The 24,170-nt window shown below is 35.2% G+C and overlaps 1 long non-coding RNA gene across 1 annotated transcript; it reads left to right on the top strand.

Moving 5' to 3' along the window:
* Positions 1–2,480: 2,480 nt before the first annotated feature.
* Positions 2,481–22,877, top strand: LOC128852131 (uncharacterized). Its single transcript, XR_008449778.1, has 3 exons — positions 2,481–2,523; positions 19,179–19,239; positions 22,789–22,877. It is a non-coding gene; the product is annotated as an uncharacterized LOC128852131 (long non-coding RNA).
* The last annotated feature ends 1,293 nt before the right edge of the window (positions 22,878–24,170 follow it).

The following is a 24,170-nucleotide window of genomic DNA, read 5'->3' as shown; positions in this document are numbered from 1 at the left end:
TTTACTGGGAACACCAAACAGTAACACTTCCCCAGGTTCTCGCGTTGCTTGAATAAGAGTGACACAGTTCTGAGAAGGGATGGGGAAAGCCTTCAGAAATTAAATGCTGCCTAGCATCCTTCAGCTGTTTGGGTGTGCCTGCTGATTACATGTTTGGGACTGTATCTTCCTCTCAGGATGAAAGAACAAGGAAGGCAGACAAATGCAGCAACACTGAGGAGTTCTGATCAGCTGGGAGAGAAAGAGATGCAACTGGCAGTGATGGTGCTCAGCAGAGCAGTCTTGTCATCAGAGCAGTTTCCTAGACCAATAGCCCCACCTACAAAGAGATAGTTGTTTTCAGAACAACGTATTTTTGCATATGTAAGACAAGGACAAATGATACTAAATCAGAAGAGTAAACAATGCTAAATCAGAGGAGTTAAAACTTAAATTGTTTTTACAAGCTTTGATGACATGTTGAACTTAGTTGTTTTTAAAATCCGTGCATAATTCTTCCAGTCCTCATTTAATGAAAAAATAAAAGTATTGCAAAGTGGTAGCAGCTGCTGTAGGCAATTTAAAACCATGACTTTCCCAATAGAATTACTTTTCCCCTGTCATTGTAATTTGACTTTAAATTGCATTTCAGTGCCTATTACTCTAGGTTAAACCTTTTGCTTTTCTATTTAAAGTTTTCTAGTTCGAAGGAAAAAATTAAATTCTTGACTTACTCCTTCTTTAACAAAACAAATGTCATAATTTTTTTTTTAAAGCTTCATTCATTATAAAAGCTATAGCATCCAGACTGTTCCTCTGTGGTCTGGCTGGTGGATAGTACAAAACAAAATCCTTTCAAGAAATGTGCTGATAATCTGAGAAGCATTAAACATGCTCATACCTAAAATTTGCTTTTCTTAATATATAAAGCTCCACATGTTTATACTCCTTGTAACTCATTACAATATAAGGTAGAATTGAGTTAATACTTGTATATAGCTGTAATATATTACTTGTTAGATTTTAACTTCAAGTGTTTCAAAGCGTGACTTCAAGAAAACAGCATGTTTGTGTTAAATGTATAACAGTGTACTAACATTCACAGCATTTACTAACATTTAGTTCATAAAAATTTCTTCCAGTCACTGCAATATAATTGGTAGGAAAATGGGACCGTTAGAGGGACCAAAATGACCCAGCATGGCTGAAAAATCGAGTAACAGGATTGAAAAGGAATCCTTCAAAAAGGTAAAGTTATGTCCAGAGGAAGAAAGCAGAAAATATCATGAACCATGACAGATTAGATGTAAACATATGAGGCATGCCAAAAGATGTTTGAGGAGTCACTTAGAAAAAGCATTAAAAAAACAATAATAAATCCCTTCTACTGAAGCAGTAGAAACAAGATGTTTTTGAGAAAGTCTTTAGGGACAGAAAGAGGAGTTCAGAGAAGATAACAAGAAAATTAGGGGTTATTTTGGCATCCATCTGTGGAAGAGCTTGAGCATGCTGAAAGTCCTCCCAATGGACAATCCATCAGAGGATGTCTCAAACCACAGGTAGAACAAACTGAAATGACAGAATAAATTGACAGTAGGAGCAGGAACAAGCCAGCAGGTCAAGTTGATGCCATTCAGGAATTCTAGAGGACCTCCAGGATGGAGTAGTCAAATCACTTATTCCATTGTGCAACCTCTTTTAAATGTCCTTCACTACTTGAAATTGGGCTACTGACACTAGCTTTAAAGCACAGTTCCAGAAATCTGGAGAAACATGTAAAAATCTGGGGAACTTCTGACTGATTAGGTAAAAGGCAAAAGCATTGCAGATATGACACAAAATACGAATAGAAATATAGACCTGAAGCATAGAGATTATTTTCTCAGTGACTTAGGAAAAGCAGTCGTGGAATTTTTAAATTCAAAATTAAGCACTATATGTACTTTCAAGACTTGCTCATCTAATAGAGGATTTTTTTTCAGTTCTGCAGCTACTTTAATCCTGATAATATTTATGTGACACATATTTTAGAGATGCTGAGGTATGAAATATCTATAAAACCAAAAAGTATCCAAGATTCTTCTTTCTAAAATAAACCCTACTTCCTCACTTCTCTGCTTCCTATTCTGTGCCTATACATCACTAAATATTTATTTTTGCTGAAGGAAAAAAGTAGTCGCATGTTTGCTTTGTATATGTAAACTTACAGACATGGAAATAGCAGGATGAACTATGTAGTAGTTGCATTATAATTGTGAAAAGAAAAACAACTTTTGTTTTCCTATGTGAGTTCTTTGGCTTCTGTTTTCATAGAACTGGCCATGTAAACCAGCACGTTTGTGACTCACCACAAGATTTTCTTTAAAATAGCCTGAAGTAATAGTTCTAATAATGCCCATGCAGTTATTTTAAGATTCATTAACTTCATGGCATCTGAGAGGTTAGCTTATCTAGTAGCTGTAGTAGGTGAAGGCAACTGAAACATATTACATTCTTCAAAAGTTTCCTCCAAAGCACCATCTTTGAATTTCTGCTACAGGAGAGGTAAGAAGACAAATAAAACTCTTTGTTTAATTAAGATTAAATTGAAGAGGAGGTAACACAACCTCTTGGTTTTATTTCTTATCCTAGCCTCCTGCTATAGTTAGCTATTTAGATTATTCCAGAATATTGAAGCCCCATTAGAAGATATACCTTGTACTAAGTAGTGGTCCAGAACTTCACAAATGATATTTCCTCCCCTGAAAATTCTTCAGTACACCTGTGGTAAGAGTTTAATCAGGCATCCTGATTTGGGGTGATGCAGATATTTAGGTAATCATTAAGTAGTGTACACTTAACATTAAAGCTAAACATAACTTTATGCTGTGTAGTAACCTGCTCTTTGGGCTTCATTGTTTTATGTAATATTTTGCAATTCAGAGTATCTAACTGATCACTGAATACTTGGCTATAAAACAAAGTTAAAAAGCAAGCAGTCATTCTTCCACCAATATTTGCCTTAAATGAATAAATAAATAATTCTATAACAGTCAAAGCCTTTTTAAATCTAGTTAGTTTGTCATGCAATAGCTTCAAAAGTACAATCCATACTTTCTTGTTTACTTTGTAAAGGGAGAAGTAAGTATAATTAACTTTGTAAACCATCCTAATTTTTCAAACTATTACTGAGATGCTTGTATTAGCTTCTGTGCTTGTGGATATAAACTGTATTACATTCAAGAGAACATCCTAATTGAAAAGTCTTGATTTATGAAGTCTGTTTTCTAAACTACCAAACATTTGTTTGGGTTCAAAAAAATCAATTGTTTGCAGCATTCTCCCTGATTTAGGTCACTGCTTTTCAGTCTAGGAAAGTGATGAGTGGTCCATTGACACTGCAAAAAATATTCAGCTCCAGATGCCGGTTTCAACTAGTGCAGCTGAGAGGTGCTGAGCTGCAAATAAATAGAAGCAGAAGTAATGTGCTGGCATTGCAGCTGAGATAATAAACCTTTATCCATTTAACTTAATTCCTACTTCTGTTGAAAGTTTACATCTCCGATCTGGAAACTGAAGTTTGTCAAAAAAACTGTGGAATTTCTGCACTAAGATCCTTGTCCTTATAATCAGTGCTTCCTTAGCTGCTAGGGCTGCACACCAGTGCATAGACATTCCCTGGTGAAATGGGTCAAGGGAAGAGTTTCTAACTGACTTCCTGGTCAGTGAATAGGTAGTTTAGGCCAGCGCACTTGAAAGCTACCAAACTAATTCCATACTGTTGGAGAGAACTCCCCTTGATTTAGTGGTATTATAGCTGCATCTGAGAGGACAGTCTCGACTCTGCATCTTCTCTTGTGGATTCATTGCTGTAGATAAAAAGAACTTACTATGCCACAACGTTCATTTTCACAGATCTTCAAGGCATAGGGCAGTAAAAGAGCAAACGAGAAGATAAAAATTCCTTCCTCTCCCTCATTTATGAAAATTTGGCTATAGATGGTGTATGAGCTATTATAAGATTAAGTTTGTTATGTTTCACAAATACATACCTTCTTCTCTCTTATTTATTTGAACTTTGCAATATTTCTAAGCATAAGTGAAAACAGCAGGATCAAATTTATGCAAGCAATTAGCCTAGCGTGAACAGATGATCCGCTTACATTTAAAAGTGTGTAGTCATAGTCCTCAAAGTAGCAAATGTGAACTGAATGCAACAAAAATAGTGAAAATCATACAGCCAGAGAAATATCAGCTACTGCCAGGAAGGAAATTTCCCAACCATAAATTTGTCATATGTTTAGATTTGTTTGTCCTGTGTTTGCAGGGTCTGACATCTTGGATAAACCAGCACAGATAGAGATAACTTTTAAAAAATCCAAAATTTGGTTTGAAGATAGACATTTCTGCATTTGAACGAAGCAATAAATATATAACACCTTACAGCACTGGGAGATTTATTAGGGAGAAACTATTTTTCGTTCTGCATTTAAATGATACTACAATCATCAGGAATGAGATTGAAGAATAAAATTTTCTATAGATGACCCTAGCCCTTATGGTGGAATTTCAGCGAAAACTCTAAGGTTATATTTGTATATGTGTCAGCCTAAGCATAAACCCACAAAAGCACATTGTCCCACAGAGGGAAATGTTCTTCAGATTCATGATACAATTACATGTACTCCTATACTCCTTGGCCAGCAGCTAGATCATTTTCTGGTCTGATCCGTTGAATGACCACATTTAAGGGCATTGTATGGGTTATTTGTTTTGCTGATTGTAATTGCTGACCTAAATGGCCTTTAGCAAAACTCTCCACCTATCTGATCCAAAGACTTCTCTGAGCTGTTAAGCTTAGCTGATTATGCTAAAATGATACACAGTTTACTTTTGAACAGCAGTGTGAGTGCCATAGAAATATTAGAAAGTAGTAATAGTGAGATGTCAACCATCTGCCTTTACAGTATTGTTCGACAGTAGAAGAAAAAGAGTGAAGAGCATTGCAGGTGTCATCACTTTTGGAAATTTTATCTGGAACTACAGCCAGAAGGCCCTTTCAGGATATTGTTGTCCTGAATTATTTGCTGGAAACCAAGTCACTGAGAGATGAGTGACCCCTCATATTTTATATGATTATGACTCATTGAGATTTGGGTTTTTCTCTTGTGTGTACTTTAATTATTAAAGCTTACTGCGATGTCTGCTTTGTTCTTTACTTTTGAGTTGACGTTGTTTGAGAATAATATAGATGTAAATATCACCAACAAAATGTAATGCACAAACATTTGCTGTGAGTATAACTCAGAAATCATTTAACTGTTTGAATTTGAAAGCCGAGGCAAAGTAATTTAAAATATATTTATTAATATGAAGTACTACATTTTGAATATAAGAACTTTTTCATAGATTATAAGTACACACAAGCTTGCACAGACAGTAGACATTTTGTACGTTGCTATGATGAGATTTTGACATTATCAGTGGTTGTTTGATGAATTCATTTTCTATATGTCTCAAATATTTTGATATAGAATTTGCTATAACTATTTTTCCCTCTAAAATTAATCTGAATGAAAGCCAAGCTGAACACCTTGCTTGTTAGAGTAACAAAAAGGAGTAATTCAGCTCTGAAATTGTAGACTAAAATCCCATCTCCACAAGAACATAATACTTTTATTACCTATATCCCAAGCTACAGTACTGTGAATTATTCTCTAAGTCTTACTCACAATGCAAAAAACAGTTTAAATTTGGAAAATTTAATTTGCCTTTCTATCTACCTGTGTGCATAATATTCATATGTTTTAAATGTTTCAGTACTAGGCCACATCAGACTTTGGAAAAAGAAAGCACCAAGTCTTCTATACTTAAAATTATGTCTGCACTAAAATCTGAAAATATTTTTTCTTCAATTGCACTTTTGTCTGAACAAATTGCTAAAAAAAAAAGGTCTTGCTGAAATTAGATTCAAAGAAGGTTTTTTTTTAAGAAAAATTGATGAAGAGCTGAGGAAAAAACACCAGTCCTTAAATACAGTGTGTATCAATGAGTTGTTGAAGTGTTCAAGGATTATTCCTTTCTTTTCTCAAGACAGAAAATGCTTAAATAATTCCACATTTCACATCTTTCTGTATTGTTACACGTATGAAGTTAATCGCTTTTCTCAAGAAACATGCTCTAAAAATGTTGTTAAGGAATAGTTACAGTTTTGCAGTGGACATTTAATAGCTTATTAGAAAGTAAAATTTTGGTTTCTACCATTTAGATGTTTGGGATTCTTTGGTGGTTTCGTTTACTGCTAAGAGTCTAATAAAATACTGGGAGATTAATTCCATTTCCTGCTGCTGGAGATGAACAGATTAGAATAAAGCATCAAGCAGGATGCAAGGATTAGAGCAGATCTGCAATGGAGGAAACCTGTGGCATTAGTTACATCTATAAGATTGCAGACAAATTTGATGAGTTTCATAGATAATCAATTTCATATATACCTTAGCAAAATGAGACAGGGAGGAGATATACAGCTGCACAAAGCAGCAAGAGATGTTAGAGGAGAAACAACTGCATGCTTGCTTAGCTGGAAAGTATCTTCACTGCAGTCTTGAGCAGTTGGAGAACTTGCTTAATCAGAAATCGAGCCACGAGGGCCAAATTAAACTTCACAGCTCCTCAACAAACTTTCGTTGTCTAATAACTAAAGTTGATGTTTCGGTCTACATCAGATAATTTGCAAAGATCTTTATGCAAAGAAGCGGATACCTGGAATTGCAATTCAGAACTATAGCCAAAATAGACCTAAATATGTAAAACTGAGTTTAAGTTACTCAATACAACCTGAGAGAAGTGTCACTGAATATCTCTGCTAGAACTGTTTCTACTTGCATTATTTAATGCAAGTAATACAAGTAACTATTTAATGCAAGAATTATAAATTGTTACGCAAATTTACATACCATTTATTGTTGTGGTTCAGGCAGTCATACTCCACGTACCTGTGACCTTGCTCGCCTGTAAAATTAATGTGTAAAAAACTTTGTATTTATGAAATATATAGAAAAAGTTTAGTACTCTGCTCACACAAAAGTTGTAAAACCCCGTAGTTTTCCCTGAAATGATACACAGTCACAAAATCAATGATTGTTAGGCATCCACCTGCATTCTTTTCTATGGAATTATCATTCAAATATGAACCTTTTCTAGCCAAGTAATTTCATGAGATCTTATGAGGTAAATATGATTAATAAAGGTAGAACATGAGCAAAGGATCAACATTATTTTCTTAGCTGCTCGCCACGTATTAAAATGCCTCCTGCCTGTCATGGGTGAGGTCACTTCAGATCAGATTTTTCTCAGTTGGTTCCCACTCTGCACATTAATTTTGGTAAGGCTGCTGTCTGGTAAAATTAGAGGCCAGCAGATTTAAATGGTGTGAGAGGGAGAGAAGGAAGCATCTGAATTTTGTAGACGAACCTGAAGAGTCAGAAAATCCTGGAAGCAATAAAAGAAGAAATTGAGTGGGAGAAGGAGAGAGACAATAGTCTGGATTGGCCCTAGGGGAAGATGAGGGAGTTTATTTGATAGAGATAGAAAACTTTCCAGTAATTTAGGAATATGATCATTATTCTGGAAAAAAGTAAAGGTCATCGGGAAATACTGATTCAGCTACCCTCTGTGTATCCCCTCACTAGTCCGAGACTGACTCAGAAGGTCTGTGGAAGACTACTTCACCTAACACTAAAATTTGAACAATCTGCCCAAGAGCCCATGGAGGTGTTAAACCCCAAATTTCAGTGCAGAATTTGTCAAAAACAGTACGGTGCAAAGTGCTATAAATCCCTTCATGTACTAGGTTTCATACACAGAGCTCATTTATTCATTCTATCTCTGTGCATTTTAAATGAAAAATGAATGACCAGAATGAAATAAATACCTAAAGATGGTGATTACTTCAGAGAGTGTACCCATACTATTTATAAATCCAATGTAATTTATTACTTTAAAGTGATTTTCCTACAACTGGTGCAATTTTCTTTGGTTAGGAAAAAATGTTATAGCCTCATTCAAAAAGTGTCCTTTCTTTCAACAAAACGTTATTTTTAAAAAAATCCTAAATATTCTAGGATTTTACACCTGGTGATATACCTACCAGCTCTAAACTGGCAATACATGTGTAATATTGATAAAAATAACTTAGTCTTTTGTTGTTAATTTTTTTTTTCCTAAAGCTGGCATTTTGTTCACATTATGCGGTTACTGAAAAACACAAGACATGTAAGGATATATTTATTTGTTAATGTTTTAATTTCTTTTTGATATATTTTTGGCCCAAGGGCATCTTGTTTGATTGTCACTTCAGTACATACAGGGTTGTGAATAGGATGGTGTTGTATTAAGTAGCACTTTCTTCCTAGAAGGCTGCAATCCTAAACAGACTTGACAGTTAATTTAGACACAAGAATTTGTCTTCTGAAGTTTTTAAATATTAGAAAGAAAATCACAGCCAAACGTACATGGCTTGAGATTTTATCTCCTTCAGTTATCTCTTTTAAGGGCACTGATGGGTTCAGGCAATTGATAATCAGTCCTGAAACTGAATCAGTGCTCTTTTATAGTGATAAGGGAAATAAAATTCTTAATTTTGTTCTACTGTGGGAATGCAAAAGCAGACAAAATCAAAAGGAAGATAAGTGTATTTATTAAAAGCAATTTTATGGCGTATTGAAGTTGGAGCCATATTAGACTAGAAGACCATTCTTCTTTCATCTAATGGGCATAAAGATATTTTAAAAATAAAGTTTATATTATTACTCATGAGAACATATTCATAGCATCATTGAGGTTATATGGAAGGGAAAATAGAAGACAGATCAAAGTTAAGCAGCTGTTGTGCTAGGAACCCTAATTACCATAACGACCAATATTGTCTCCTTGCACCTTTTGTCTTTTGCCCTTAGTCTTTTGTCTTATATTTAAATTGTAATTTTTTATAAGAACTATCTTATTTTGTTAAGTTTTTTTGTACTGTGGCTAACTGAATTTGCTAGCCCAGTCCACTTCACTAGTATCACACTATAGCAGAATAGAAATAATTTAGTTTACTTAAACCAAAAGGAAGTTTAAAGTTAGGAATTTAAAGAAATAAAGAAATAATTTTTTGAGTGTACTAATTTGGAACACTTGTCCAGAGAAGAGCAACAAAGCTGGTGAAATGTGTAGAGGACAAGTTTTGTGAGGTGTGGTTGAGAGAACTGGGATTGTTTACCCTGAAAAAGAGGAGACTGAGGTGAAAGAAGGTTGTAGTGGGGTGGGTGTTGATCTCTTCTGCCAAGTAACAAGTGATAGGAAGAGAGGAGGTGTCCTCAATGCCACTAGTTATTGTCAACTTTCTTCTTTTGCAAATTGAGTAGTCTAGAGTTGCTTTCCTTTTTGCATACTACTGAGTAGTAAGAGCATTTTCCCATGAAACAGAAAGACCTGGTTAAGCATAAGAGGGTATGCTGAGAATTGCTTTTCCTGCATACATAGGGTAGAATATAAAAAGAAAATTATTTTGAAGCTCAATAATGCAACTGAGTACATACTCCCAAACTGTAGTCTCTACTCCTCAAATTATACATGCATTTTATCCATTGATTTTGTTTTCCAGCAATATGTGTAGACATTGATGGGGATAACGCTCTGGATTTCCATCCTTCAATTTAATTTCCTCACTGAGTTCAGCATCTTTGCCATCACTTCTCCCCATGATCTGAGAAATCTTAGTGTTTGTCTATACACTAGTTCTGCTTCAGGAGATATGTTTAACACCAATGGGTTATAAAGGCACTTGTGCTTCTTTTCTTGCCTTACTTTCATGTAGAAAAGGGAGACTGATTTCAACAACAACTCTGATTTCATAGAATATTTTCTTTTTTCAATTTTATTGGACATTAAAAAAATCTAACTAAAAGCTTCACTGGAAACTTAGAAAACTCCAGGTGGATATTTGTGATAGGCAGTTGAATTATGCTGTTTAGATTGGAACAAGTTCTCTTTCCATTGACTCTCAGGCCTGAGAGAAGGAAGATGTATTGGCCCAGAGTATTACACATTTTCTGAAGTACACTAACTTATTTTCATATAAAAAGCCATTAGAATTCCAGCTGTGGTAGATAGAGACTGGAGAAGAAGTTAATTCACGTTCACTGACTATACTCCGTGACTTCAAGGAACCAGATCAGGAAAAAAACTCAGCTCTAATTTCAAGCCTGGTCCTTGCTGTTGCAGAAGAGAAGTAGATATGATCAAATGATGGAATGAGGGAGGGAACTTCAAAATGGTGCATGACTTCTGTAGTTGAAGAAATAAAGAGGAGCCAAATGTAGGTAGGAACATAAAAGTGAAGGACAAAACCCAAAATATATTTTCTTTTTAAACTCAGTAGATTTTGTTATGTGACAAACTGACAGACAGGGGAAATAATTGCTTAGTAGGAAAGTTGTATTATATTAATATAATTTTTAGCTGAAAATGTCATGGGGTTTTTTTTAGATATGGATTGCTTGAGAATTTTAGCCCTCCTTAAAAACAAGCAAATAAACAATCAAACTTTGTTTCACTCACGATTACAGAAAAAAAGGTGAAATTATGCAGACATGAAGACTCAAAGACCAGAGGACAGGCCAGTTAACCTATGAAAGATATTAATTTTCTCTACAAACTTCATCAGTTTTACAATCAAACCACCACACATACAGCAATATTATCCTTAAACTGAACATTTTCTTTCTGACTACTGCAGAATTTTTGCTAAGGAAGCAAGTCAATTAGTATTGAAAAGTCGAGCTGTATTTCTTTGAAAATGTGACCAACTTCCAAGGTTGATGTGCAGGTGGGTTCCTGTGATGCCTCCCCCTGCCCAGTTTACTTTGGATATAGTTACAAGAAGTGGTCTCACTAGAAGTGAAAAAGAAGAATTGCAACATGTCTCTGTTCAGAAATTTTGCAGCAGAACATTATGTCTTGAAGCTGTGCTGGGTTTGGTTGAGGTAGGGTTAATTTTCTTCATAGTAGCTTGTATGGGCTGTCTTTTGGATTTTTGCTGGAAACAGTGTTGATAACACAGGAATGTTTTAGTTACTGCTGACCAGTGTTTACATAGAGTCAAGTCTTTTTCTGCTCCTCACACCTCCCCATGAGCAAGTAAGCTGGAGGTGCTCAAGAAGATGGAAGGAGACACAACTTGGACAGCTGATCTCAACCTATCAAAGTGTATTGCACACCATATAAAATTATACCCAGCATATAAAATAAGGGGGAAATAAAGGAAGGGGGCATGTTCAGAGCAATAGTGTTTGTCTTCCCAAGCAATCATTATGTATAAGAGAGCCCTGTTTTCCTAGAGATGGCTGAACACTTGCCTACTGATGGGAAGCAGTGATGAATTTGTTGTTTTGCTCTGCTTGTGTGTGTGTCTGTTGTTTTACCTATTAAACTGTCTTTATCTCAACCCACAAGTTTCCTTCCTTTTACTCTTCCAATTCTCCCCCCGTCCCACTGCGGGAAATTGAATGAGCAGCTGTGTGGTGCTTAGTTGCCAGCTGGGGTTAAAGTACAAAGTAAGATGTGTCCCTAGTGTCTATGAATAGACCTTTCAGAAGGCCTAACCCAGCACTTGGAGGATTTGCCAAGGGGTAGGTGTTGCTTCTGTTAAACATTGAGTGCATACAGTGTTTATATGGTGAGTTGAACAAGAAGAAACACCTCTCTCAGATTCTTTCAGAACAGCTCAATCCCTACTGTGTAAATTCCAAAAATATAGCTCATTGAAATGTTATTCAAGATTTTTAGCTTCCTACGGAGATCTAAAGATCTCTTTAATTAAATCCAGGGCTATTTACCAGAACACTATATGTTCTCTTCAATGTTTTTTTTAGACTTCCAGTGTCTCTCTCTTGTGGTCAGTTTACAAACACATCCCTGCAAACTGAAGCCTGTGTTCAATTAAAAGATTCTTGCAGTAAAACTTTCCAAGTGGCAGGAGAGAAAACTGGCTAGAAACTACAGGCAAAATGGTATGTTATAAAATTAGTTTTTTTCTTTCTCTTTCCTTCATATATTTGTTCAATTTTTTTTTTTTAGAGTTTTCATCATCTATTATAGGATGAAATAAAAGAAACACTCAAGAGACAAAATAGTATATCAATTTTGCATCCATTAAGTGAACAAAGAACTGCCTGAAACATACCTCATCCCTTAACTTAGTTATAAAAGTTTTACACTATTTTACATTTGAGGTTGACATATGATATTGTCAATATCATATGATATTGATATTGATATTGACAATAGGTTGATATTGACAATAGGTATCGGATTATCCCAGAATTCATGAGCTGAATCAATTTACAAGTATTCTTGTTTTGTTGACATGAGGGTGATGTCCAGGACACTGAACGGTCCTGAAAAAGGTTTCAGTGAAACAACGTGTATGGAATAAACTCAATAGGTGTACATGTGATAGGGTAAAATACCATGTGGTTGTTTGTACTGATTCAGTTGATTCAATAGCTAATAGCTAATTATGGAATGGTATTTGAGAAATCCCGTCATCTGACATTTCTGTACAGTTTTAAAACTCCCTGAAACAGACGCTTTGAAATGTTTGAAAATGACAATACTATCATACATGTTTCTTCTATGTCATACTGGTAATGTACATAAACAAATGTCAGGCTTCCAAAAGACATGCAGAGTCAAAGAAGGAACCATTTATTTTATCGTTCATTTCTTACAAAAACTGGTGTTATCTATTCTTGAATCTGACCACTTTTAAACATCTCTGTCACAGTTCACCTTGGGGAAATGAATTTACCAGCAAACATGCAGTATAGTGGGGATCAAATACCTATGTCTGTCCTTTACCCGTTTTATTAATTTTCTACTCTACCGGAGAAGTTTTTTCTGAAGCTAAGCTCATTAAATGAGGAAATTAAAATGACTGAGAGAGCCTGTTATTAGAAGGAAAGGCTGCTGAGGGAAGGAAGACTTTGTATGACTTGAAATAGGACGTTGAATGTAGGTCTCCTGTGTCCCAGGTTGGGATTTTAACCCCTGTGTTTGGAGGCAGGTGTTTGTTGCTGTTGCTGTTGAAGGCTTTGTGGAAAGTATACAGATTTGAATATGTAGCCAGATAATTTTTATCATCTATGTCTAGAGGCGCATATCTGCATTATGAAGTCCAGATCTATCTACCTTTTTCAGCTTAGAGCAGTAGAATACTCTTGAGCCTATACCACCACATGAAATGCCATGGCCTTTGTGTATGTTTCTTTCTAATCAGAAATTAAATGAGTACTCTTCTAGTAACTCTTATATCTAGAAAGCATAGCTTTTCATTGGTGTTCCGGATGGGTTAAAAATGGTTCACTGCAAAACTCCTCGTAATGGACGAGTTGTATATGGATAATTTTATCCTGGGCTTTAATATTATTTAGTCACTTTATGAGATGTCTAATTTATTTTACTATTTTAATAGTCTGAAGTGATTTTTTTTTAGTAATTTTAATGTTTGCTGTTGGGTCAGCTGTAATTCAGCATCACCCCTTACTACTTAAAAATGTTAAAAGAGCAGCAGAACGTATCCTCTGATGGACCACTCTTTCCTTGCTACTTTCGAAGTCAGTAGTGATATTACTTCTTTACTCTGCTCAAAAGTAAAGTAGGTTAACTGTTCTAGTAGTACCATTTCAACATTCACATACAGCAACTTACCTCTTACAGCTGAACATGATTTACTAAACTATCTGGTGTCTTGTGTTTCTGTCCAACAAATATAGGGTTCTTTTGGGATTTGTCAACAAATGGTATTCCTAAACATACATGAGACCTATCCCAACTTTACTGGGGTTTACTTTTATTCTAAAATTAGAAAACAAAACAATCTTCTGGTCCTTTCAAAGTCTGGCTGTGATACAAAGAGCCATTTGGTGCTCCTAGACAGAAACTTGAAGAACACACCTGGTCTGGCAGCACTGGACAAAAGAGCATTTGCATACCTCTCTGAAGTTCATAAATCCTATTGCTAAGAAATTAAAGATACTGAACTCATAACATTTTTATTCACAGACTGGTTTCAAAAATAAATTTTAAAAAATCACAAAGAAAATACTTGCAGTCTACACAGACATTAAATTCCATAAATAGCCAAATAAATTTACAAGAAATTGAAGTTAGAAAAAAGAAAGGTCATATTGGATGTGTAAAACCTTAGAGTGGGAGTAAGATATCTAATATGAAATCTATACACTGTGAAAATTGTAAGAAAATAACATAGCTGAAATAGACACAGAATCTTTTGATAGATTGTCTCTGGGTCACGCAGTTTATTTCCTTGCTAATTCAAACAGTATAACACTAGAAGCGGTCCTGTGGCTTTACACGAGAATTTACTCAGAATATTCTGGGGCCCTTGAGCTGCAATTTTAAGTAACTTTAAATTGAGTTCAATTTTTACAAGAAGTACATTTGTCAGAACAGTGAAATCTTTTAACTCTGGTCCACCTCTTTCAGTAACTGCCTAACCATTAAACAATCACTCAAAATGATTACTAGTTTACCATGTTTCTTTTTCTTTTTGGATGTTGCAAAAAATTACCTGCATGGCATTTTTAAGAATGCAAACTTCCGTTATACTAAGCATAGGTTGACATCCAAGGCCACAAAACATTTTCTTTCTCAGAATTTCTCTAAGAAATCCTCTCCCTTTTAGACGTAGATGATGTATTCTGAAGAATTTTCACTGTCCTTGTGAATAATGTCTTACAAACTCATTCACACAGTCCTGTTTTCAAAGGCTTCTGGGTTTGGGTTTTTTTCCATTTTTTTGTTCACCTGTTGCTTCTTGCTCCGTTATAAGACCACTTTCTCTCAACTCAGGCTACGGTTGCAATCCTGGGCTGCTACTGTCTAGGTGTGGAACTCATGGCTGGAGTACCCTGCAGTAATCTTCCCTTTATTCAACTCACATTTCCTGCTTATTGAATAAAATATTTCTCTATATTAACTAGGAAATGTTTAATTTCCAATATTTCCTAGAGTTTGTTGAACAGAGTGTAAGAAGAATGAGATTTCGCAATTCATGAGAACATTGCAATCTTGTAATATATGTTAGATCAAGCGGCAATTTCTGGAATCGGGCCATTTCATATAAAACTGCTCATGGATCATTATCACACCTAATTTTGGCTGGCTTTAGCTTTTAACACTGGTGCCTATTCTTTGCAAAACGATGAGAATGACATGGCTGTGTACTCAGCATTTGAAGTTCCTATTGTTGTGCATAAAGATGTCGAATACAGACTTAGGCTGCATATTTCCAAATTGTGAACAAGCCATTAAAGTAATCATTTACAGAATATTTAGTTTTGCATATCTTTACTAAAATTATACACATTATTATTGGAACAGTTATGTACTCCTATTTTACGTATATATAAATGTAGTGAAATTCTATTCTGTTGACAGTATTCTTTTTTTTGATACTTATGAGTCTGTTCCTTTTTTTAGAATCCGCCCTCATATTGAACACCTCATATAAGATTCTAATAAAATTTCTTTTTCGAATTAAATGAGTGGGTGTTGAAAGGTTTGATAAGAGTCAATGCATCCAACTCATCCATTAAAAATTTCCACTTAGGCTGCTTTGGGCTGTTGCAGCATGTGATCGCTCTTTGGGACTGTATAATGAGGCTCACAGACAGTACTTGAATTTTTTATTAACTTCCATTTTGTAAAATTCCAGCTCCTAGAGCTGGTTATTTACATGGCATCCACTTCCACTTAATAAATAAATAAATGCTAAGCAAATGCTACTCAAAGTTTCAAAAGCAGAGGGGACATGAAAACCGACAAATATTTACAGCTCTTAAAAAGAGAAAGTAGGCTGTGATTTTCTTATTACCATAACACACAGTTTGAGAGTAAGTGAAATTGGCAAACCAGTTGACTGTTCAGAATACCTGTCTTCTAACCATTTCTATTCTCACCCTTGTGTCTGTTACAAAAGAAAACATGTGCCCGTTACATCTTCTTCTAGTTAGCCTCTAATTGATTTGCAATTAAAAATGCTTATGAGAATCCTGGTTTTGTACTCAGAAAGTGATATTTCAGATTACTCCTTTTTTGTTAGAATTAGAATAGATTTTTTTTCCATTAGAAACTATATATTAATTATGATGTAGTTAAGTACAGTTTCTCTTTCCAGCTCCTCTTCCAATACATTCATTAAATTCAGAATGTAATTTTTCTGTCTCGTGATAAAGATGTCTGATTTAATACCAGAGCAGTTCTCCAGCTGGGAATCAGCCTAGAGTTCTATCCTCAAGTTAGATAGGACTGTGTAGCTCGTAGGCTTAGCTCATAGGCTTATTTTCACACTAATAGATGATACAACTCGATAACTGTAAATTTGCAGAGAAACACTGTGATGATAACACAATCATCAGAAAAAAAAATTAAAAAACAAATGGTGGACTAGCTCAGACTAGATCTTTTCCTGTGAACTGAATGCCCCTTAGTGGTTGGAGTGCATTAGGTTTGATCCTGGAGTGCACCCTCCAGTCTCATTTAATCTGAAAAGAATCAGGTTCTTATAATTTGTCTGCCCTTCAATGTGAGCTAAAGTATGGTGAGCAGCAACAACTGGGAAATTTACTTTGCAGGTGATGGGTACGGCTGACATGAGTTGAAATGCTAATGGAGTCACAGTCAAGGCAGGTTCTTGGTATGGCTCAAGAACATCTTGATTATGTTGCTGGGGCTGCATTTTGTGAGGCAAAAAAAAATGCCAGTGCTGCAGTTCCTTTATATTCTGTTTTTCTTAATTTCTGTTAAAAAATACATGAATTCTCCCAACTTCTGAATCATGTATTTGTGAAAATTGGGGCATTGTTCTCCATGGCTTTTCTTCAGAATCCCAGAAACATTCTATTTCAGAAAATGAATTAGAAGCATTTTTGCAGTCATTTATATGTTATTAAAATGGAGTTGCTTGGATGAAGAATCCCCAGCTTGATAAGAAACAACTGACACCATTTTAAACTTTTATATGTATATAATTCAGGAAGTTGCACTTGTTACATCCTCTTGAATGTATGGGCATGGCATTTTCCATGTTAATTTTTGAGCAAAATACCATCCTGGTTAAAAAGGTTTGTGGGGTTACCTAGGTAGACTTTGAAATGTTTTTAAACTTTTAATTCTGCTTGCTGCAGCTTTCAGGCATTTTGCAATCATGCTATAGCGTCATAAATGATACTCAATAGTTTGACAATGACTCTGTGAAAAACCACTGAAGGAATCAGTAAGTGGGCAGTTTTTTTTTAAAGGGAACAGTGCTTCTAGATTCTCCAGGGAAAGTGATTGAAGGGCTTACCACTGCTACAGAAATTTGGCCAAGACTGGACATACTATGAGTAAACAGAGTATTTACAGATGCACAATGAAGCAACCCTAAATGCATGCATTGCCCAAATGGTTTGGTGCTATGGTGCTTGTTCTGACTGTTTTCTTCTCAGTCCTGTATTCTGCACTGCCTACTCTGCCTCCAGACTGGATTACCTGCAACACACTATCCCTACGTCTTCTCCATCAAGGTAGAACATAGGAATTTCTGCATTTTTCTACAAAAAGTTCAAAGGAAACCCTACCTCACTTCCCTCTGGCCCTTCCACCCACTGCTGTTGGTGATCTTACCTCTCTCCAGCAAACTGCTGCAGGATCACTGGTGATCTGGCGCTGTACTGGGAAGGGCAACATATTCCCAGAAGAGTTAGGAAAAAAAAGTCCCAGAGATACCTTGCATTTTAATCCTGTGCCCTGAAGTGGGGTCCATCAAGGATATGAGATTACTTCTTTCTTCGTGAGATGGGGACAACTCAGGGAAAAGAGCTTGGTTTGAAAAGAGGCAGAGAATCTACCCAGTCTTCTCTAGACCCATGTTGGTATTACAGCAGTAGGTGAAATCACAGCATTTTTATTTGGTATACAGATTGTGAAGCACGCACGTCTTGCATCCTTAGTTCTCCAGACAGGAATTTGATTAAAAGTTTTGATTTGATTCTGAGAGAAAAAAACTGTTTGATGTGAAAAGACAGAGAACAAAAAAAACCATCTGTCACATATTATAACTTTAAAAGTATACCTGCTAACAGTGAAACAATTGGTTTTTATTTATTCTACCTTTTCTTATACTTATGATGAACTCAATAAATTACTGTCAACCTCAAGTATTCAAAAATCATGACTCAGGTCTTTAAAACTGCCATGAAATTCAAAGGTAGTATTTTCTTTGCCTTGTAGTTTTGAGCCATCACATATCATATTTTTAAGTTTTTCTCCAAAGGAGTAAGGAAGATTTATTTCTAGTTTTGATCTTAAAATGAGTTTACTTTAAAAAAGAAATCAAAACACACCAAATAATGTCAGACTTGATAAAATTTTGCAGTACTTTAAGCGACTGTAGTTTTCCATCTTTGAGTTTTCAGTACACCAAGGTTGTTTCCATTATAATATCCTACACTGGAAGTGGAGGAGCATTTCAAAACATAGCTTCTATTTTGCCATCTTCCCGTTAATTCAATCTGCCCACTGTTTTGCTGCCTGGGAGCACAGAATGTATGTTAGTGCACTATTCACAGTGGAACTGCAAATTCTCAGGAACCTAGACGGACTGTTCTGTACTCTGACACAGACCAAAGGATTGTTTGGAAATTAGGCTCAAGCTTCCACATCACATCTCCCAGGGCTTTGACAGGACCCTAATACTGGTTGCTACTTTGTCCTTACACCCTGAATTCTGGTGAATTGCTCAGTTATAAGCTGAGCTAGTGAACGGTGATGATCATCCTCTGTGTTCACAGAGAGAAAACAATAAAGACCCCCAACCTGAGAAACATCTAACTAAGATATATGGCATAAAATACATAATGCAACTGTGTGAAACCTTTTTAAAAATTTCAATCTTTTTAAGTTATCATTACAACTTTAAAGAATCTTACATTTTTTGTATGTTTTATTGACTTCTATTTTGAATGGAAGGGAACATTATTTATTGTACAGCTTTCTTTATTTGAATCCCAGTTGGTAGAATACTGTATTTGTCTCCAGTAATCAAGACATTACAAATCATTGGGATGTTATATTAATTGCTTATAGTTGTTCTCTTTTTTTTCTGACAGGTTGAAGCCCCATCTCAGTTTTAATTCTGTGTGTGACACAAAGTGAATTCAACATTTCTTGGTAATTTAAATGAAAAGGTCACATGAAATTGCTTCACACCCAGTGAAAATCTTTTAGACAAACAGAGTTTCTGTCACCAAAACCTACTTTCTGGTAACCCTTTATTTAGTCAGTTTCATAAGCAACATTTTTTCCTGTTTAAGCTTCTTTTTGCAAGGATTTGTGGCAACAGTTTGTTTGCCTTCAGACCACAGATTGTCACACTGCAAATCTTGCCTTCAGGACCCTGTATTTTCCAGTATCTCTTCCTCATTGAAATCAGCAGTGATTGACATTGTTTTGAATCTCAATTGGATTTCTCATTTGAGATACCACAAAATTATGGGTCTCCAAAACCTGTATTTCTAACCTGATACCAGCAATTATTTATTATTTTGAGGATTTGTGTATAGGGACATCCCAAGGCCAGTGAAAAGATTTACTTTGGCCCGATATAAATTAAACTGCAACATTCTTAGGCAAAAAAAAATAACATTATATAGAAGGTCCACATACCTATGGAGATTCCACTATAGATACTTAAAGAATTCATTATTTCTGGAATTGGCCAGTTTTCAGCCTTTTGCTGAATAAATATTCATTCACTCAACAAACACCCCTGATCCTGCCAGTGGTTTGTTTCCTTCTTGGTGTGTATAAGAACAACATTTCTTGGCCTAAGATAGAGTTATCTTTCAAGATGGTAGCATAAAACTTCATAGTAATCTCATTTAAATTTTAAGATAGTGAAACAATACTTTATAATACTGTTATGCAGATCTTGTTCCTTTCATAAAAATCCAATATTGCATATAACTTCCTTCAAGGATGGAAAACGATGGCATTGGGAGTTGTTAAGTAATTTTGCACATAAAATACACAAGTCATTATATTCAAGCTAACTGCAGCCTTCCTGATGAAGTCTACGTTTCTCAAGTTCTTTCAGAGGGTTTCAGTAAAAGGAGATGGATCGTGATTCCACACTGAAATCAATGGGGAAGTTACAGGGAGGAAGGAAATAATGAAAGGGGAAACTGATTTCTGAAGATGACCTGTTGTGCTTCAGTGTATAGCAGCTGATGCAAAAAGAACTAATAGTATTTCACATGACTTTTCAGAAATTAAGGAGGTAGACATTAAACTCCAATGAATATATTCTTGTAACATTTGTATCTTTTTTCAGTTCCTTATAGTGCCCTTTCAGATTAACACTGTCTAAAATTTGTGTTGATCCTTGATGGTTAAATACTTTACCCATTTGTTATTTTTTTTTTTTAAATAGATATAAGTTCTGTTATAGAACAGTGCTTACAATATTTTCTAATTATAAAAAGAAGTTTTAACAGGCCAAACCTAAAAGCTACCATTTTAATTCATTTGTAGGGAACAACTGTTCAAAGAAAAAGGAGAATAAAATCACTTCAGTAGTAGGACATCAGAACAGTTCTGAACACTGAATTTGTAAAGAAAGACTAAAATAAACCTTGAGGAAGCTATGTTTGCTGTATTATATAGTGACTAGCTCTATTGCTCATTATCGTCTAGGTTAGGTACTTTGTCATAGCATATCTAGGAGCTTGCAGAAAAGCATGTAACCCTTAAGGATATAAATATTTTAATCTAAGTTATACATCATGAATTGTGATAAACTGCACTGCAGAATTAATAGGGCCTTAAAACACATGAATAGGTCTGCTTGAGATGCTGACTGTCAAATATGGTTCACCAATGTTTAAATGTTGCAATACTTTTTTTTTCTTTTACTTTTTTTTTTTTTTACATTTACTGAAAGATTGGCTCAGTCGTGGTTAATGCTACTTGTTTTAAAGAGCACACTAACAAAAAATGTGATTGGGGAAGTATAAGCTTTTTAAATTGAACTACTTTTAAGACTTCATATGTTGATATGAGGCTTATGTGACTGGTTACACTTGTGCATTCTCAGCAGTCAAGAGGAAATAAGGTAGTCGGTCAGTCTACGGCACAGACGGAACATGAGGTTGTACTGTTGCTGGAAAGAGCAGCAGCTGGCAATGCTCCTCTGAGTATTAGGGTCTTTATGACCTGGTCTCAAGCAGCAGTGGTTCATAGACTGAGACAGAGGAGAGGTTATTATGTTGAGCCACAGCTGGGAAATCATCTCTTGCCTTTCAGCACAAGATTATTGATTGACTACTTCCATGAATCTAATAGGAAATCTAAAGAGACACAATTCAGTTCTCCGAGACTATTGCTTCTGGATAAAATATTTTGCATGCATACTCAAGGTTACTGGGGAGAGCAGAATACGCTATTTCTTTACTTGTTCTTTTCTACGAGGAAACAAAGACTGAGCTTCAATGACATGAACTGTTCAGAAGATACCTATTGCTGTGAATGTTATAACTGGCTTCCTAAGAAAACAGGATTACACATAGAATTAGAATCATGGAATCATAGAATAGTTTGAGTTGGAAGGGGCCTTAAAGATCATCTAGTTCCAATCTCCCTGCGATGAGCAGGGTCACCTCCCGCTAGATCAGGCTGCGCAAGGCCCCATCCAGCCTGGCCTTGAACACTTCCAGGGATGGGGAAGAGAAACGCAGTTTATAAAACTAAGATGGAAGGCATAATTTCTGCTCTCCTACTCCTAGTTTAAAAGTAGTCCATTAAGATGCTAACAAAAACCCATAAGGGTAATCTTTTTAAAGCCGTTTACAGTCTATGTTATACATTATACTTAATGTGTATATGTGTGTGGGGGTACATATATCCAAGCACAAAGAGTAAGAGAAAATATATATATTCATATATTAAATTTCCCTTTAGTTATGTCCAGAAATTTTATTTTCCAACACATATTAGGAATGTTAGATCTTTCTTCTAATCCCTCTTTGCAGTCCCTTTGTTAGTTAACTTTGAATAACAGTACATTGTCTTTAGCTTATGTAATTATCCTTTAATCATTTAGAGAAAGAACAAAAAAAGTTCCCTTATTATCAAAAACATGATCATCCATGTGATATAGCAGATTGCTTAACTTATCAGACTTTCAAATACTAGTGGAATTTATTGCTTGAACTCCAGGATTCTGGTATGAACACGCTTATACTTCTCCATATCAGAAGCAGTGGTCTGACAGACATGGACAGTTGCCAAGAAAAAATCCTGTTTGATCATCAGAATAATATCAGATGTGACTACTGGGGAATGGATTTCATGTATGAAGTAAGCTAGTTTATTTTTCAGGCTCTTTGGGATACTAGAGAATTTCACAATGGCCAGGTAAAACAAGAAGGTGGAATAATAGAGTGAAATACCTCTGTTAGGTTTTTTCTATTAAAAAAAAAAAATCCAAAATTTCTCTCTTATTTTAAGGTCGTCCTTTACAGAATATGCTTTTAAAGAGGCAACTTTTATCTTCTTCTGACTGAGTGTGCTAAGGAGCATTTGATATGGGTAACAAGTAATCAGGCATCACTGTAATAGTTCTGTATATATTAGAGTAATTCAGCTGTATATATATTCAGTAATTCAGTTTAAGTATCTTCTACTTAACCATCATTTTAAAACACATTGTTTTTACTTCAGCAGTACTGAGACTCCTAGACAGATGCTTTCACTCTGGTTTGGTATGTATAATCAAAACATCTTCTCTGCCATAAACAGAAACCTATTTGTGGTGTTTAATTATTCTCTTAACGAGGAAAGATATTATTTATTTCAAATGAAGTATACTCAGTATAGATCTAAGATGAAAATGAAAGCATGCAAAAAATCAGTGTTACTCTCAGTGACTTGCTGAATCACCTAAAATGCTATGCTATTAATTCACAGTGTAATGTATACATGTTAATGTCTTTAACTGTCAGTCAGCAGTCACATCCTGCTGTGAATTTTGTGAATTTTATGCATGAACTATCCAGGACTGAATGCAAGCACTGTCAGCCTGATACACGTTTGAATCGCAGATAATGATAATAATATATCTAATTAGACTTGATATTTTAAATGTCTGTTTCATAAAATTGCTGTGGTAGTCCAACAGTCACTTTCCATATTCAGATACTGTTTCACTGTACACAACAACTGATCGATAAATGAAGGAAACATGTCTATGCTGAAGCAATTAATTTAGGAATTGCTTTGTGTGTTTGATCCTATTATCCACATGAAGTCTCATGAACGGCTTTTGAATAAGTTATTCTTTCCACCTAAATATATTGAAAAAAAAACGGCATTATCATAGTTACTTAGTCTCATATAAGGAAAACATTCTCTAAAAAAGCCCGTTGCTTATAAACATGAAATTCATATGCAATTCAGTGCTGTTTGTAGGGATTAGTTACTTCTGAGTCTTCAAAGTGAGTTTTAAAGCAGACATGCATTGAAGTGACAACTGTATGACATTTAAGGGAGGTGAAGTGGCTGAAACCAGTTATAAATATTCTAATAGCAACTAAGGACTTTTTGGTGCTCCTATAACATCATTTTTTTTTTGTTGGCAGCAATCATGAAGAAAAACAGAGTTAACTAAAGGTTAGGAGAGGGGTATCTCAGGGTTATGGGACCCCTCAGAACAGGAAACATACAACTAATGTATAAGAATAAAAATAAAATCAAACAAGCAACTAAAGTTCCATTATGTTGATTTCAGACTTGATTATACTGTTATGAAAGGGAAATTGGAGCTGCATAGAAATTAACAAAACTGGATGGGATTCAATGAAAAATAAAAGAGATTACTTAGGGTAACTTGTACCAAACAGAAATATTGATTTTACTAAAAAAGAAAAAGTATTTTTGATGCATTATCCAGGGAAACTGTTGAGAAGTATGGGATAGGTTCATTCAAGAAACAATAAAGTAATAAAGAAAAGGAAATGGGCATGAAGCAACAGTGGGTCATGCAGCAATGTTACTGTTGTAGACAGAATTATTAATGAATTTTAGGAACTGGGATCTTATATGCT

Source organism: Cuculus canorus, chromosome 4 (genome assembly GCF_017976375.1).
Source record: "Cuculus canorus isolate bCucCan1 chromosome 4, bCucCan1.pri, whole genome shotgun sequence".
Lineage (NCBI taxonomy): Eukaryota > Metazoa > Chordata > Aves > Cuculiformes > Cuculidae > Cuculus > Cuculus canorus.
This window is presented reverse-complemented; position numbering and strand designations above follow the sequence as displayed.